General features: G+C 36.7%; 1 protein-coding gene and 1 pseudogene across 4 annotated transcripts in view; one reads left to right on the forward strand and one right to left on the reverse strand.

Moving 5' to 3' along the window:
- NLGN4X (neuroligin 4 X-linked) overlaps positions 1-16,194 on the forward strand; it is a 426,216-nt gene that overhangs the window by 11,204 nt on the left and 398,818 nt on the right. The gene's annotated exons all lie outside the window — the stretch shown is intronic.
- On the reverse strand, positions 14,742-15,458 carry LOC110221525 (large ribosomal subunit protein eL29 pseudogene; annotated as a pseudogene).

Below are 16,194 nucleotides of genomic sequence, written 5' to 3' on the forward strand. Positions count from 1 at the left end.
GGACACACACTCTATTTAGGAATTGGAAAATATGTGTCCAATACAGTTTTTGCTACTAGCTAGCTAGAGTCTCAGACTTCTCATGTGTTAAATGAAGGCATAGGACTAGATTTCCAAGGTATCTTTTAGCTTAAAAATTCTGTGATCATGCCCCTATGTACTAAACAACATACTTTGGACCTGAAGGACTGAATGTATACCTCCTTCTTTAAGTGAGAGACATAACTTACTGACTAACTATGATTAACTAACTTACCATTAACTATAACTAACTGATTAACTTACTAACTATAACTATGTGCATCATTATAAAAAAGCTGTAAAATACATTATTTGAAACAATACACTGAATACTTGTGTAGCCACACCAGATAATCCCTAATTTAGTTTGATTAGTAAAATATATTTCTTTCATGTGGCTATTCTGTGCCAAATCATTATCAAAGTACTATTGTCAACAATAGTTTTCCTAAATTTTTTAAACATATCCCCTTTGTTAAATCTTTTTTGGTTCTTTCTTTTTCTCACAAATTCAGATGTTTTCTTGCCTTCTGCAAGATCATTGCTATGTATTTTTCTTATTCCTTATCTTCTTAGATGTGCTGAGCTTAAATTGGCCATGGAACAAGTCTGTTTTCTCTCTGTATATGCTTTCTTCCTGATGGCATTTCATAGGTAGAAACACCTTTGTTTAGTCTTTGTTTAGCTGAGTTGCCTTTCCAAACCATAACTTGCATTGAAGTATTTTAAAATATACAAATAATTCTAGAATTAAAGATCTCATTAAATTAATCAAACTCTTCCTTTTTTATCTGGAATATTATTTGCCTGGAGGGACAGCATGGCTAAATAGAGAGTAAAAGGTAGAGTCAGGAAGACCTAAACTCAGGTACTCCTTTGATATACACTGGCTTTGTGATTCTGGGCAAATCACTTACTTAGCCTCTTAGTGACTCAGATAGCAAGTGATAGATTAATTAATGATGTGCATTTGCTTCAGTGGAATGAGATACCATACTGAAAAAATCACAGTTCTGAATTGAAAATATTCAGCTCTTTCAATTTCTTGTCAATCTTATTACTGGCAATCTAAGGAATTATTATTAATGGCAGTCATTCTTATTACTGGAAATCTAAGGAATTCATCCACTTTTCTCCACAGTGTATTAAATATTCCATTAGATTATATATGAGGGCACTGGTATAAATATTCCATCTAGGGATGAAGGTTCAGGTACCTCTAGGCAACATTTCCAACCTGAAAGATGTCATGTGTAAGGAAGCCTTTTGTGTGTGTGTGTGTGTGTGTGTGTGTGTGTGTGTGTGTGTGTGTGTGCATGTGTGTGCATGGCAACCAGTGATTTAATGTGTGTAGGAAACTATTTGTTGAAATCCCTATACCATTGTAGACCAGCAACTCATCTACAATTTTGAGGGTTAAGGTTAAGTAACTTTCCCATGCATGGGTCAAAAGCAGTGGTGTGCTGGAGCCCGTTCAAACCTGCTGGTCAGAGGCAGTGTCAAATTCTCAGTGTTTTGGCAAATGCTACAAATCAGGGCTTTATTTATTGTGATGGAGAAAATGTTAATACTGGGGATTAAATTTAACAGGGTGTCTTGTGTACATCCCCCCTTCCCGAGATCTGATTATTAAACGTTTACCAGCACACTCTTAAGGCATAACTTGAATCCAGATCTTCCAGACCCTAAGGCTGGCCATCTTGAAAATATCCCCATGTTTATCCCAGAAAGCTCTAAAATGCTCTCCAGCTCGTGCTCCACTGCCTCAATATTCTCATTGCTTTACTCAGGTAATCTGGTGCTGTCTCTATGGCTTTACTTTCTTCTCATGTGAAGAAGAAAACCAACAGGATGTAACTGAAGTATATGTTTTGTAAATTTGAAAATTTTCAATATGAATCCAGTTACTCTCTTACAAACATTTTTTACATAATTGATTTTCTATAGGACTTATTGTTTGAGAATAAATTATTCTTAACATTTTATCTTTAAAGGAAGCTATTATTTTCCATTGTGTTTCAAAGTGAAGATGAATCATCTTGCAATAAAAAGGAATAAAATACTGAAATCTGAAGGCAGAACTTAAAATAATCTAAACTAGCAATTACATTTTTTTATTAGTCCTGTAAGTTTGTTGTCCTGGTCTGCTCTTACTGAGAACATCTCCTCTACTAATGCAGATTTGTACTTGCCCTCCATCTTATTGCCTTAGAGACTTATGTGGGGCACTGAGAGTGTCACCTAGTCAGTATGTGTTAGAAGTAAGATTTAACCTGTTTTTGTGACTACAAGGCCATTTCTAATACATCAGTGGTCTCCATCTCTTTTGATCATGGACCTCTACGAGTAACTATTTTTGAGTGCATATCCCCAATATACGTGTACATACTGTAGAGATTCTTACCTGGGATCTGTGAACTTATTTAGACAAACTATTTTGCTGATTTTATTTTAATGGCATTGTTTTCCTTTGTATTTTATTTTATTCATTTAAAAACATTCTGATAGGGAGTCCAGTCCATAGGTTTCACCAGAGTGAAAGGTCTCCCTGGAGAACTATGGCACAGTGTTAAGAATCCCAGATTTACAGAAGCAAACACTTCTGAGGAGGGACATGGTCAAAAGAAAGGATAGAATAAATGGGAGGGGAGTGGGATAGGATTAAGGGAAATAGAGTTAGTTTTTTGCAACATGACTACTATGGAAGTGTTTTGCATAACTGCATATGTATAACGTATATTGAGTTGCTTGCCTTTTCAGTGAGGATGGGTGGGGAGGGAGGAAGGGAGAAAATTTGGAACCCAAAGTTTTAAAAACACATGTTTAAAAAAATGTTTTCACATGCAACTGGGAAATAAGAAATACAGGAAATGGGGTACAGAAATCTATCCTGCCCTACAGGAAAATAGAAGGGGGAGGCAATAAGAGAAGAGGGGGAGAGATAAGGGAGGGCAGACTAGGGGAAGGGATATTCAGAATGCATGCCATCTTGGGGTGGGGGAGGGGTGAGTTGGGGTGAAATTTTAGAACTCAATATGTTGTGGAAATGAATGTTGAAAACTAAAAATAAAAAAAGTGTCAAAAAAAAAAAAGAATGCCTGATTTAGAGAGCTGATGTTGGAATCAGGAAGACTTGGGTTCAAGTCCAACCTATGATATATATATATGTGTGTGTATATATATATGTGTGTGTGTGTGTGTGTGTGTGTGTGTGTGTATGTATGTATATATATGTATATGTATGTATATGTGTATGTATGTGTATATGTGTGTGTGTGTGTACACACACATATCTATATCTATATCTATATCTATATCTATATATATCTCTATATAGATATATATAGATATATATCTATATATATATCTATATATATCTATATAGAGATATATATATACTGGCAGTATGACCCTGGAAAAGTTACTTAACATCTCAGTGTTTAGGCAACCCTTTAAGACCAGTGGTGTGAACCTTGAAAAACAAACAGACAAACAAAAAACCAGGCCACTAAACGGTACTTAAAGAGCTCTGCTGGAGGTATATTGACTTTGGTTCAGTCTTTCTGTCATTTGGACCCTTTGTGATGTCATTTGGGGTTTTCTTGGCAAAAATATTGGATTGGTTTGCTATTTCCTACATTTTACAGATTAGAAAACTGAGGCAAACAGGTTTAATTGACTTGCCCTGGGCCATATAGTAAGTGTCTGAGGTCAAATTTGAACTCAGATCTTCCTGACTCCAGGTCTTGTGCTCTATCCACTGCCTCACCTAGCTGCCCCTTATTGACTTAGAAAACCACATACTAGAATTATCTATGTTCTATTACATTTAATATATTTTGTTAAGTATTTCATAATTACATTTTATTTTCTTTTGAGTCAGTGTAGGTCACATTTGACACCTCTCCTAAGACTATAAATTGCAGAAAAGGTCTCAACCTGCATAGGTAGAAGGAGTTTCCTCAAGCAAGAAACTTCTTCCAACCCTCTTACAATCAAAGCACAGATGCAATTCCTATCCCAGATATTATACACCTGTACTACCATACTAATTCATTTTATATGCCATGAGGCATAAATAAAAATTTAAATGAAAAACTGAGAAAAATATGAAAAAATATTTAAAGTAATTATTTTATTATAAAGCTTCTAAAATTACTCATGAAATATCAATAATAATCCTTATTTATATAGCTTATTATTATAGCTTATTAAGTAAGCTTGCCACAAGCAGTAATAATCATTACTTAAGCTTACTAAAAGTTTCATTACTTTTAATTTTGATTTAATGCTTTGTGATACAGCAATATGTTGTTTTATGCTAAGGGGGAACAAATAGGGCCATTGTCATCTTCTTTGTGTTGTGACAATGTTTCCCTCGGAATACTTGGTTTACCATATATTATACGTGATTTTCTGATGTACAGATTGAGGATGTCCATGTTAACCCACATATTAAACATTGGTAAAGATTGATTTCTTTTTAAAAATGAATGAGTCTTTAAACCAGCATGTATAATTTATTTTCCCCAAATGTGTATGGGTATCAATCATTCCTTGTTCTTGTCACATCCTGTTAATCAGCAGTACTTGATTTGCTATAAACAACCACTGGGAGCTAGGTGATATTTACTTCTTAATATCAGCAGATAGGAAGGTCAGGGTTTATGGAACGGCATTCCATTTACTTCAGGTTATTAGAATTCAAGGCCAGAAAAAGCAATTGATTGGAATGAGTTTCTTTTATTTATCATGTCATCATTAGGCTGAAATTGAGAGTTAGGCATATTGGACTATGTAACCAGGAAGGTTTATAGCATCAGAGATCCCATCAGACTGGTCTCGATGACCATGGCCCTTGCTATTTTCCATTTCTAGGTAATGTCGGTTGGATGAACTCAGCTCCCACATTTAGCTAGAATGCTAGAGTCAGTTCATGAAGAGATTGGACCATACAATATCCACCTAGATATAGAGAAGCTCTGTTTAGAAGATGAACCTTCAGTATACCATACTTTTTCCACCATAAAATGAGTCTGTGATAAGTCTCCTGCAGAGCTTAGCAGGACACTGAAATTTATCTTAAGTGATTTTCTACCTTCATTTTCTGTTTCATAATATCCATTCCAGTTAGGTACCATCTTTATTTAAGAAAAAAATGATTTCACCTTTCCTTGCTGTCTTCTTCATGGGTTTTCATATCATTGCCTTCTATTTGGCATTAGAGCTCTCCACAACTTAGCCCCAACCTATCTTTCCAGGTTCATTTTATTCGTACGCCCTTTGGTCTACCCAAACTGGTCTTCTTAGTATTTCTCAGAGAGGATATTCTATCAGCCAGATATCTCCAGGCCTTTACATTGGTTCTCCCTAGTGCCCAGAATGCACTCGTTCATCTCTTCTGACACTTACATTCTTAGGTTCCTTCAGTGTTAAGCTCCCAGCCATCTTCTACAAGAAAACTTGTGCTATTGATATTTCCTCCAAAATTACTTTTTATTTATTTTTTGTATTTCTATATGCATACATGTTGTTTTCCTTAATGGAATTTAAACTTTTTGAAGACATAGACTTGTTTGGTTATTGTTTTTGTGTTCCTGGATTCAAATATAGTACATAGCACATATATTAATGAAAAAGTTTATTGGTTAAGTGATTGATTGCTATCTTCCATAAGCCCACTGGACCCAGAGCCCTGGCCTGGTTGCTCTGAGAAACCATCTCAAAGGATCCCACATGCATTAGCTTCTACTGTTTCAACCTCTGTCACCAATGCCTTTTATAGCTGCCTCTATAATCATCTGGTCTAGGTTTAGGTTGGTCTGCTGCAGCCTTGGCTGTTCCAGTGCTCTTGGGCCCACACTCGGCCTGTATCTCTGTTACTGCTGTAGCTGCTCAGCCTTTGGAGGGAATTGAGGAGGGCCACAGTGACCAGCTGCCTGCTCTGATGTGCTCCATGCACCCCACTACCTCCTTATTTCTTGTCCTCTACCTTTTAAATCCCAGACTCCTTGATCCTACCACCTCTGCCTCTGCCACAGTTTCCTATTGCAACTTATAACAGGCCAGCCCTGTCTCCTCACTTAGCTACATGTTCCAGTAAGATACTTCTATTCCCTTGCTTTTAAACCTCTTTAAATTATTTTAAAAATATTGTTCCTAACTGGAAGGGATATTGTCAAATAGTAAGAAAATGAAGCCTGCCTCAGTCTCCAGTGTCTCTACTTCCCAGTCTTTGGAGAGAAGTGTGGAGGGAAAGAGGAGTCAGCACCCCATCCAGCTGATGCTCTGTCAGCTACCCAGATGGACAGATCTGCTCAAGAAACTGTCAGGGAAGCCCTGGAGTTCATATTGTTTTTTTTGCATAAGTTTCTTACCCCCAAGGTTTAAGAATAATACTTTAGAGATGACTGCATTGTACTCTGCTTCCTCTTAATCACTACTAGACCCCTCAGAAATGGCATATTATGCTGTTACCTGTTCAGATATATCTTGATTATGAAATGAAAATGTTGCATTTGAGATAGGTAATTAGTTGAGAGGAGGGTTTTGTGAAGGGTGCTAGACAAATGTGACCATCTAGATTTTTCTATTAGCTTACTCTAATTAATTTTGATTGTTGTTTACCTGATAATATGCTAAAATTTACATTGTCTTGCTAAAAACATTTTCCAAGGGCTAAAAAAAGATTAAGCTGTAAACAAATTTGCCTTGTATAATCCTTATGAATATAAAATGTAAAGTGGAATAACTTGGCCTTGAAGTCAGGAAGACCTGAGCTCTTTCTTGTCCTTTGCAGTTAAAGGACCTGGTTTTGCATCCTGACTCTACTTACTATCATGTGACTGTGGTCAAGTTATTTAAGCTCTATAGTCCTTAGCTTCCTCATCTGTAAAACAAGAGGACTGGGCTGGGTAGCTAAGTTCCAGCTTCAGAGTCCATATCTTTTCATTCATACTAGGTATAAAACGCTGGGCAGAACTGAGTGCTCCCAGGCAACTCTCAAAAACTTTTAAGTTGTAGAATGTGTGCTTATTGGCATTGGTAGAGGGAGTTTCCTTATCAGGAATTCCCTGTGACGATGAAAATACACATCAGGTCTCCCCACCAAAAAAACCTCCTCAATTCTGATGAATGGACTACTTCAAGAGTAATTGGTTTGACCAATAGAAAGCTGGGGCTTGAACTGGGGAGAACTTAGTTCAAATCTTGCCTTTGACACAGTACTGTGATTCTGCACAAGTCACTCCTCTCTATGCCTTAGCATATGTCCCTAAGACATATTTATTTAGTCATAGAGGAGTTACAGAAATTGCAGATTCTTTCAGTAATTCTGACAAATGTTACTGCTTTCAAAGGCATCATTTATTCTGGCTTTAAATCTGTACATCAACTCACAGAAAATGCTTAGCTTTACTCTCCTTCACATAAAGGAACATTTCTTGAAAAGAAAATAAGTGTATATCTAGGGGTGGGGAGAATTGAGGGAATGAAGATATCTTTGCAGCTCTCCATTTAAATGTACACCAGAGACTTTCTTTAAGGAAAAAAAATTGTTGTTTAATTTAGAGGAAGTGGAAGCATAAAAGTACTCAGTATTCACAGATGCCTCAGGGCTTCCCTAAAGTAGGAAAGCTAACACCATAGGCATTTTGTCACACTTATTTAGCTATCCCTGGTTTAAGATACTTACCCTGAAAAATCTGTCCATTCAAATTGTATCGCCAATGCTTCTTATTATGTATGTTGAACTTGCCAGCTGGTAGCTACTCACCACAGCGATTTTCCCCAATTACCGATGTTCCTCAAGCATTTGGCACAGAGTACTGGCCAGGCATGCTAAGTGCCCACTCTTGCCTGGTGGTAGCATGCACTAGAGCAAATCGGAATTGATGACAGCTTCGTTTCATTGCCCCAGTTTCTCGGTGGCCTCGTCATTGACACATTTAGAATCTACCAAGCCATAGAAGGTTAGGGGAAAGCCTGAACATTTGGGAAACTAGCAGGTGGACATCTGCAGCTAGTGTGACAGACTAGTGGAGGGTTTAATCGTCTTAATATATTCAGCTTTCTAGATGACCTCCTGTTCCCTAATGATTATTATATCCTCTTATGTCTTGTAGGCTCTCTGATGCGGGTTTGCAAACATGTTGTCTATTATTTCTTTGGTTTGTGGACTTCATGAAAAAAATTTTTAATCTTGCAGTTTTTGTCGTTTTATCATTTTAGCTTGTTTGTCACATGATAATATACAGGCTGACAAATTCCTATCTCTGTATTTTGCTTATACATACTTAATACTTACTAGCTGTGTGACCCTGGGAAAGTCACTTAAATTATCTGTATCTCAGCTTCCTCACCTATAAAACAGAATAATAATAATAATAATAATAATAATAATAATAATAATAATAATAACACCTACCTCCTAGGGTTGTTGTGAGGCTCAATTGAGATAGCAATTGTAAAGTGTTTAGCATAGTACCTGGCACATGGTAAGTGCTATGTAAATGTTAGCTATTATTATAGTTGTTGTTGTTGTTATCATTATTACTAGCATGGGAGAAATATTATATAATACTTTTCTGACCAATGAAAAAGAATCCATAAGAAGAAAAGCTGTATAATTGTAAAGTTAATACAAAATTTGAAATCATAGGGGAGAAAAATCTAAAGCAATACTTTCTTCTTACCCTATTCTGAAAAAAGGTATTAGGCATATTATAAAAATACGTGAACCAAATATACATATATGCATGTGTATATATGTATATATAAACATATATAGGTGTGTAAATGTATGTATATATACATCTCTGTGTGTGTGTGTGTGTGTGTGTGTGTGTGTGTGTGTATTCTACTCTTGAGAAATGCCAGTTCATACTCTTTGAACATTAGGGAGTGACTCATTCTTATATATTTAAATTAGTCCCTATATATTTAAATTAGTTCCTTATAAACCTTGAATGCCAAGCTTTTATGAGGGAAACTTGCTACAAAGGCTTTCCTAGTAAATGCCTCCCTTCTAATTTTATGTGCATTAATTTTGTTTGTGCAGAATCTTTTAACTTTTGTAAAATAAAAATTGTCCATTTTGTCTGTTGTGATCCTCTTTATTTCTTGATTCTTATCATGAGGAAAGGAATATTTTCACCAATATCTAGATCAGAAGTTAGCAAAGTAATGCCAATAAAGAAGAAGCAATTCAATTAAAATGTATTCCTCATGTTTTTGTGATAGTTAATATACCCTTGTAGGCAGAAATGTAGCTTAATTTTTTTTTTAACCTGGGAGAGCTGTCAACTTTTGTCCCTTGCATACCAGGATGATAAAGATCTGATATTATAGGCATTTTGACACTATAAAAAAGGTAAAAGGTAAGGGGCAAGTAGCACTACAGGAATACATTTTAAATGTTTTGTTAATCATTATTAACTAGTTCTAAACCCTACAGTTCTCAATTTTTATTATTTTGATGGGGTGAGAGAGGACTTTCAGGAAAAATAAAAATGAGGGTTTATTTTGGTTCTACTTGAATACTTACGGTGTGAGCACATGGGGGCATGTGTGTATGTGTGTGTGTGTGTGTGTGTGTGTGTGTGTGTATTCCTTCATGTCTTTAGCATATTCTTCTAAATTATAATATTTTGGGGCAGCTAGGTGGCGCAGTGGATAAAGCACCAGCCCTAGAGTCAGGAGGACCTGAGTTCAAATGTGGCCTCAGACATATAATACTTCCTAGTTGTGTGACTGTGGGCAAGTCACTTAATCCCAGTTGCCTCACTAAAAAACAAACAAAAAAACAAATATAATTTTTTGTGATTATTACATCAATTTGATAAATATTCTCAGTTCTGAGCTCCACCAATCCAAATGTACCTTGATGCCCAACAATACATTCATCCATATATTAACAAAATTGTTATATCTGTATTCTATTTAGTGTCACGTAGACATAGCCTGAGCATAATGGACACATGCACCATTGGTGTCAGAATCCTGTATCTAGTTGTTATGCTAAATGCACTCAATTAAAATTATAATTACATTTCATCCTGAAAAGGGCAGTCTTTTAGACCTCAGTTGTTTTTTTTTTGTTTGTTTTTAACTGATTTTTATTTTAAATGCAATTTTTGGATTATCTCTGTTCTAATTTAATTGAAAAGAAATCTTCTCTTTTTAGAAATGGCAAGTAAAGCTATTCTGTGTGTTTGAAGGTAAGCCTGACTGGAGTAGAGAGAACAAATTTAGATTACCAAAGATTTTTGCATTTCAGATTGAGTTTGAACTTAATCTGGTAGGATCTGATGCCTTAAATTGATTACTTTAGTGTTCTTTGTGACATTAAAGGGCTTTTTACTAGTGACTTGGGTGTTTATCAAATTTGCATGTGAAATGAAAGGCATAAATGGCAAACTTACTAAATTTGCAGATGATAAAAAATTAAGAGATATAGATAGCTTTTTGTATGAGTCAGGATTCCCCACTCTCCATTAAAAAAAAGGAAATCTCAACAGGCTAGAATATTGAATTAAATAGAATAAGATGAAACTTAGTAGGAAGAAACATAAACTCTTATATTTGGCTTAAAAAAGTCAAATTCACAAATATAAGGTGTAAGAGGTGTAGCTAGACATGTGTCTGAAAAGATGTGGGAGTTTTAGTGGACTGTAAGTTCAAGTGTGAGTCAACAGTCACATGTCATACAAGTAAACTGAACTTTTGGGTTGTAGTGGGAGTGATATGGTGACCAGGGAGGTGATATGATCTTGCTGTAGTATGTACTGATCATTGTTTATCCTTCATTCTCAAAGAGGACAATGACATCAGGAAGGTGATGTCATGACTTGCAAGTGAATTAGATTTTAAGTGAGGGAGGGCTGTGCAAAGTCACCAGCTTCACTCTCTTACCTGGAGCCATGCGGGTCCAGTGGCAAGATATAGATCAGGATGACAAGAGTTGGTCCCAGATGCAGTGGAAGACCTTGGCCTTTTTTAAAGTAAGGTCTTTCTTAGGTCTCAGTTTGAATGAAGCAATGACCATTCATTGATTAAGGCTAGGTATGAAATGAGGCAAAGAATGGCCTCTTTTACTTAGTTAAAGAAATCAATCTTGGAGAGGGAGACCCTCAGGGTTTCTGGCCAAAACAGAAACATTTGCTATTTACATTCACTCTGGGCCATCAGGGCCCAAATAATGACCAAGTGAGGCTTGGACTGGGACCTATTATTGGCTAATCAATGAGAGCCAGAGTGATTTGGGTTTAAGGCATGGTCCTTAAGAAAGAAATCTAGCCCTTAAACCCCAAGATATCTTTTGAGGTGTCAGTGATCAAAATTTACATTCCTTTGGGCAGAGCACCCACAGGTTAGGGTATGATACCCTATGTGGACAGAGGGAGAGGAAGGAGGGAGGGAAGAAAGGAAGAACTGACCAGATAACATCTGGAGTATTGTACATCATTTTAGATGCCATATTTTATTTACTATAAGTATTGATAAACTTGGATGTGGGCAAGCATTATATTGAAAAATCCTTCAGTCCATGCCATATGAGGATCGACTGAAAGAACAAGGGATATTTAACCTGGAGAAGTCTGAGAAAGCCCATTGTAATCTGTTTTTAAGTATTTGGAGAACAGTCATATGGAATGTAGGGAAAAACATGTTTTTTTTTCTCCAGAATACAGGTCTAGAAACAGGATGTAGTTTTAGGATTGAGATAAAAAGTGTTCTGACAATTAGATAGGTTGCCTTGAGAAACAGTAAATTCTCTGTCACTGGAGGCATTGACTTCTGATGCCCCTTTCAATTCTGAGGTGTTGTGATTCTGTTGCCCTGGGACTGCTCATGTGTTTTGAGTTGTTTGGACTCTGAATGCATGAAACATCGGCAGGTGTCCATCTTGAAAGATGGTTATCATTGAGTGAATAAGTTAAAAGTGAAATTTTACAATAATGAGGACAAAACTGAGACTAGAGAACTAAGAAGACAATGTTGTGAGCAGAATATTATTGAGTTCTAGCATCATGAGGGCAATCATTTAGGGTTAGAAGATATCTTAAGGACGGTCTAGTATTTTCATTTTACAGATCAAGAAACAGAACCATAGAGGTTGAGTGATGTATGCAGAATTACATAAGTAATGAAAGAAATAGGTTTTAATCCCAGTTCTTTGACTTCAGATGCATTTCTGTTAAAAACTGCACAACATCACCTCTTCAAAAGAAAATACAAGACATTTTTATGCCTATATTTTCAAGTTGTGAAATGTTTCTGAGGAGGTTTTGGTGACTGACCTGAAGTAACAGGGGATTTGTTCATTGACATTAAAATAACCATTTGTTTGCTGAATAATTACTTTTAGGCTTAGGTCTTTGGAGCCTCTGACAATTTCTATTAAAGTCTGCGTATTAAGGATAAAGCAAAGACTTGCAGCAAATGATATTAAAGCATATTATAATTCAAATTTCCAGAGATATTTTAACATCAACATACATTTAATTTAATCCTGTTCAATTCCATCATAATCATAGACATATCAACTTTATTATTATTCATATCGACTTTATTATTATTGCTGTTCCTTTTTTGGGGGATGGTCAATGGAAGCAGATAAACCTTAGTTCTGTGATACTGATAGGTAAACTCATTTTCATCAAATTTAATTTTATTTCGTCTATTACAAAATAGTTCACTATATCACATGGACTTGATCCCCTTTCCCTTCTTGACTACCTTATACATAATGACAATAATTTGAATTTGTTTACAGATTTAAATTTTATACACTGTAAGGAGTTATATTTATAACAACCCTATGAATATGAAGTACAAACAATATTATCCCTGTTTAATAGTTGATTAACATGAGGAAACTTGGAGTTGTTAACTTACTGGTAGCCACATACCCAACAGATGTCAGAAGTGAGAATCAAACCCAGATCTTTTCACATAGTTGCAGCACTCTTTCTACTATAACATGCTTATTTCTCACCTCCACTCTCCCTACCAAAAATAAAAAATACTTTAAGGCTTGTAGTATACTTTCCTCACAACCGCTCTTTTAGTTACCCACATAGTGACACATTTTATCCTCATTTACAGATACAGAAACTAAGGCATGGAGAGTTTAAGTTAAGGTTAAGTCAGAATTGGGAACCATGGAATATGGGAACAGGGTCACATATTTTGAACTAGTAGGAATCTTAAAGGTCGTCTGACCCACTCCTTCATTTTACAGAGGGAGGACATTAAAGCCTAGAGAGGTAATGACTTGTCCAAAGTTATGCACACAGTAAGGAACAAAGCGAAATATTGAATCCAGGCAAGACAGTGGATAGAGCACTGGATATGGAGTCAGGAAGACCTGAGTTCAAATCTTACCTCAGATACTTTTTAACTGTATGACCCTGTCAAATCATTTAAAGGCTTCATGCCTCAGCTACCTAAACTGTAAAATGGGAGTAGTAATAGTATTAACCTCCCAGAGTTCTGAGGATAAAATGTGATATTTGTAAAGTGGTTAGCATAGTGTTTGACCCATAGTAGGTGCTTAATAGTTGCTTGTTCTCTTCCTTACTCAAGCAGTCTTTCCACTGTACCATACTGCTTCTCAAACCTTATTAGTAGTTCAACAGTCTCTCTCAACTTGAAAAGCTTTATTAACTTGGTGCTGTCCTTATTCTTTTCACATATTGGTGATGTTCTACTTGATCTTTTCTTATGTGTCAATATCACTTTTGCATATTCCCAAACCATAGAAGTGTATATGCAATAGCAATAAAATTAAGTCTTTCCTTATTAATTTTTTTCCTTCCTAAAATATTACTCAGTAAATTTTTATGTAGAAAAAAGACTAGAGCAGGTAGGTGGTGCAATGGATAGAGCTCTGGCCTTGGAGTCAGGAGGACCTGAGTTCAAATGTGGCCTCAGGCACTTGACACTTACTAGTTGTGTGACCCTGGGCAAGTCACTTAGCCCCAGTTGCCTCACCAAAAAAAAAAAAAAGACGTGCTTCTGACTTCTTCACAAAAGTGCCACTGTATGGTGAAGCTATAGTTATATATGGTTTGTGTATTCTATACAAAAGGGAATTCAGCAACCAGAAGGGAGATGCTCAGGCTACTGGACATCAGGCATGCAGAGAGCCTATAAACGTTCCTGTAATATCAGTTCTCTTCTACATCCCTCTCCTATAGATTATGAGTTCCACAGAGATTAGATATGTATGTTACATCCTTCATTTGGGGCCCCTTAATGTTCTCCTTGGATTGTTGGCTTTGTAAATATACATGCATTGGCTAATTCTTTGTGGTTAAGAAAGAGGATTAGATACCTAGACTTCCTTGTCTCAGTATATTAATTTGAATTATTGACCGGAAACATGTAGGAGCTGGGTGGGTATTGGAAACAACAGTCATTTAACAAACATTTATTGAACTTCTAGGTGTAAAGCATTGTGCTAGGTGTGGGAACTATAAAGATAAAAAATGCTATGTAAGCTCCATCAAGTAGCTTACATTATACTGGTCAAAAAAGGTCTTTATGAGATGTGGAATTTTACAAAAACAAACCCAAAAACTTTTAGCAGTATATTTACGATGTACCAGGTTCTGTGCTAAGGACTTGGATGCTAAGAAATACAAAAAGGCAGTCCCTACCTTCCAGGAGTTTACATTCTTCTTTTTTTTTTTTTTCATGACACCATTTTCTTTATTTGTACAAAATAGTGAATAGAATAATCATACCCTGACTGGGAAAAAAAATGGTAGTTTAGGGTTTAAACACATCCTTCTGTCCTGAAGCATCTATTTTGAAGGCTTGGGACTAGCAGCTTTAGCCCCAGCATCTTTGGGTTTGGACTCAGCAGGCTTAGCAGCCTTGGAATCACTGGGCTTTGTTGCCTTGGGATCAGACTTGGCTGCCTTGGGATCTGACTTGGCAACCTTGGCGACCTTGGCGTCAGATTTGCTGGGTTTGGGGCCAGATTTGGTAGCCTTGGGATCAGACTTACTGACCTTGGTGGCAGACTTGGCAGCCTTGGGGTCAGTAGGCTTGGCAGCCTTGGGGTCGGCGGTTCTGGCAACTTTAGAGTCAGGCTTTGTGATACTGGGGCCTGGCCGTTTGATGCCGAGTCTAGGGCCTGGACGCATATGGCCAGCATGCTGGGCACTGGCCTTGGGGATCTTGGGCCTGAGGAGCTTGGCCTTAGAGGCCTCGGTGGCCTCTGCTCGTGCTTTGATGGCTTTGGCATTGTTGGCCTGCATCTTCTTCAACCCCTTCTTGTTGTGTTTCTTGGCAAAGCACATGTTTCTCAGAAACTTGGGGGCAACCCATTTCAGAGACTCGTATCTCTGTGACCTAGGTTTCTTGATGCCATTTCTGTGCCATTTTTGTGATTGGTTATGGGTGGTATGGTTCCTAGACTTAGCCATTTTTACACCGCAGCCTGTGCTAACAGGCACTCCACCCACCGGAAGAGGCCAAAGCAAGAGAGAGAAAGAGGAGTTTGCATTCTAATGGGGGAGACCATATGTAAACAAAAAAGCAGACCTTAGAAAATGAAGGTTTCCAAGAGGGTAAGAGAGGAATGCTTTCCATGAACAAAGCACAGAGAATCATGGATGGAGGAAATGGAATGTCACATGAGAGGAATAGCAGTGGGGCAATTTGGCATACACATCAAATGTGAGAAAGTAATGTGAAATCATTTCTGAGAAGTCATTATGGTCATCGTCATTATCCCAACACTTTAATGTAAAAAAGTAATTATTTTTGTGCACCTAAGAAATAGTTCAGGGAACATTAAATATGAATGAATAATAGTAAGATAGTGACTTATTTGAGGACTATTTCTATCTGAAATTAATTGAATATAATATGATGATGATAGTAGTAGTAATAATAATAATAATAATAATAATAATAATAATAGTAATAATAATAGTAATAGTAATTACAGTGAGACCCCACATGTAGCAAGGGCTGTTGTGCTCATATGTACACTGGGGCCATCTTTTTGTGACCTGAAGGGAGGCAGAATAGGCATCTCTAGCCTCTTTTTTCTCCATACTTCTACGTGCTAGACTTTTAATTCTTACCAGAAAGGGAAGCCAGAAGATGAGGTACAGGTCAGCTTACTCTTCTTAGAAAGGAGTTCTGGGCTAGACT

The sequence above is a fragment of the Phascolarctos cinereus genome, unplaced genomic scaffold (assembly GCF_003287225.1).
Source record: "Phascolarctos cinereus isolate Bilbo 61053 unplaced genomic scaffold, phaCin_HiC Scaffold_726;HRSCAF=1367, whole genome shotgun sequence".
Taxonomy (NCBI): domain Eukaryota; kingdom Metazoa; phylum Chordata; class Mammalia; order Diprotodontia; family Phascolarctidae; genus Phascolarctos; species Phascolarctos cinereus.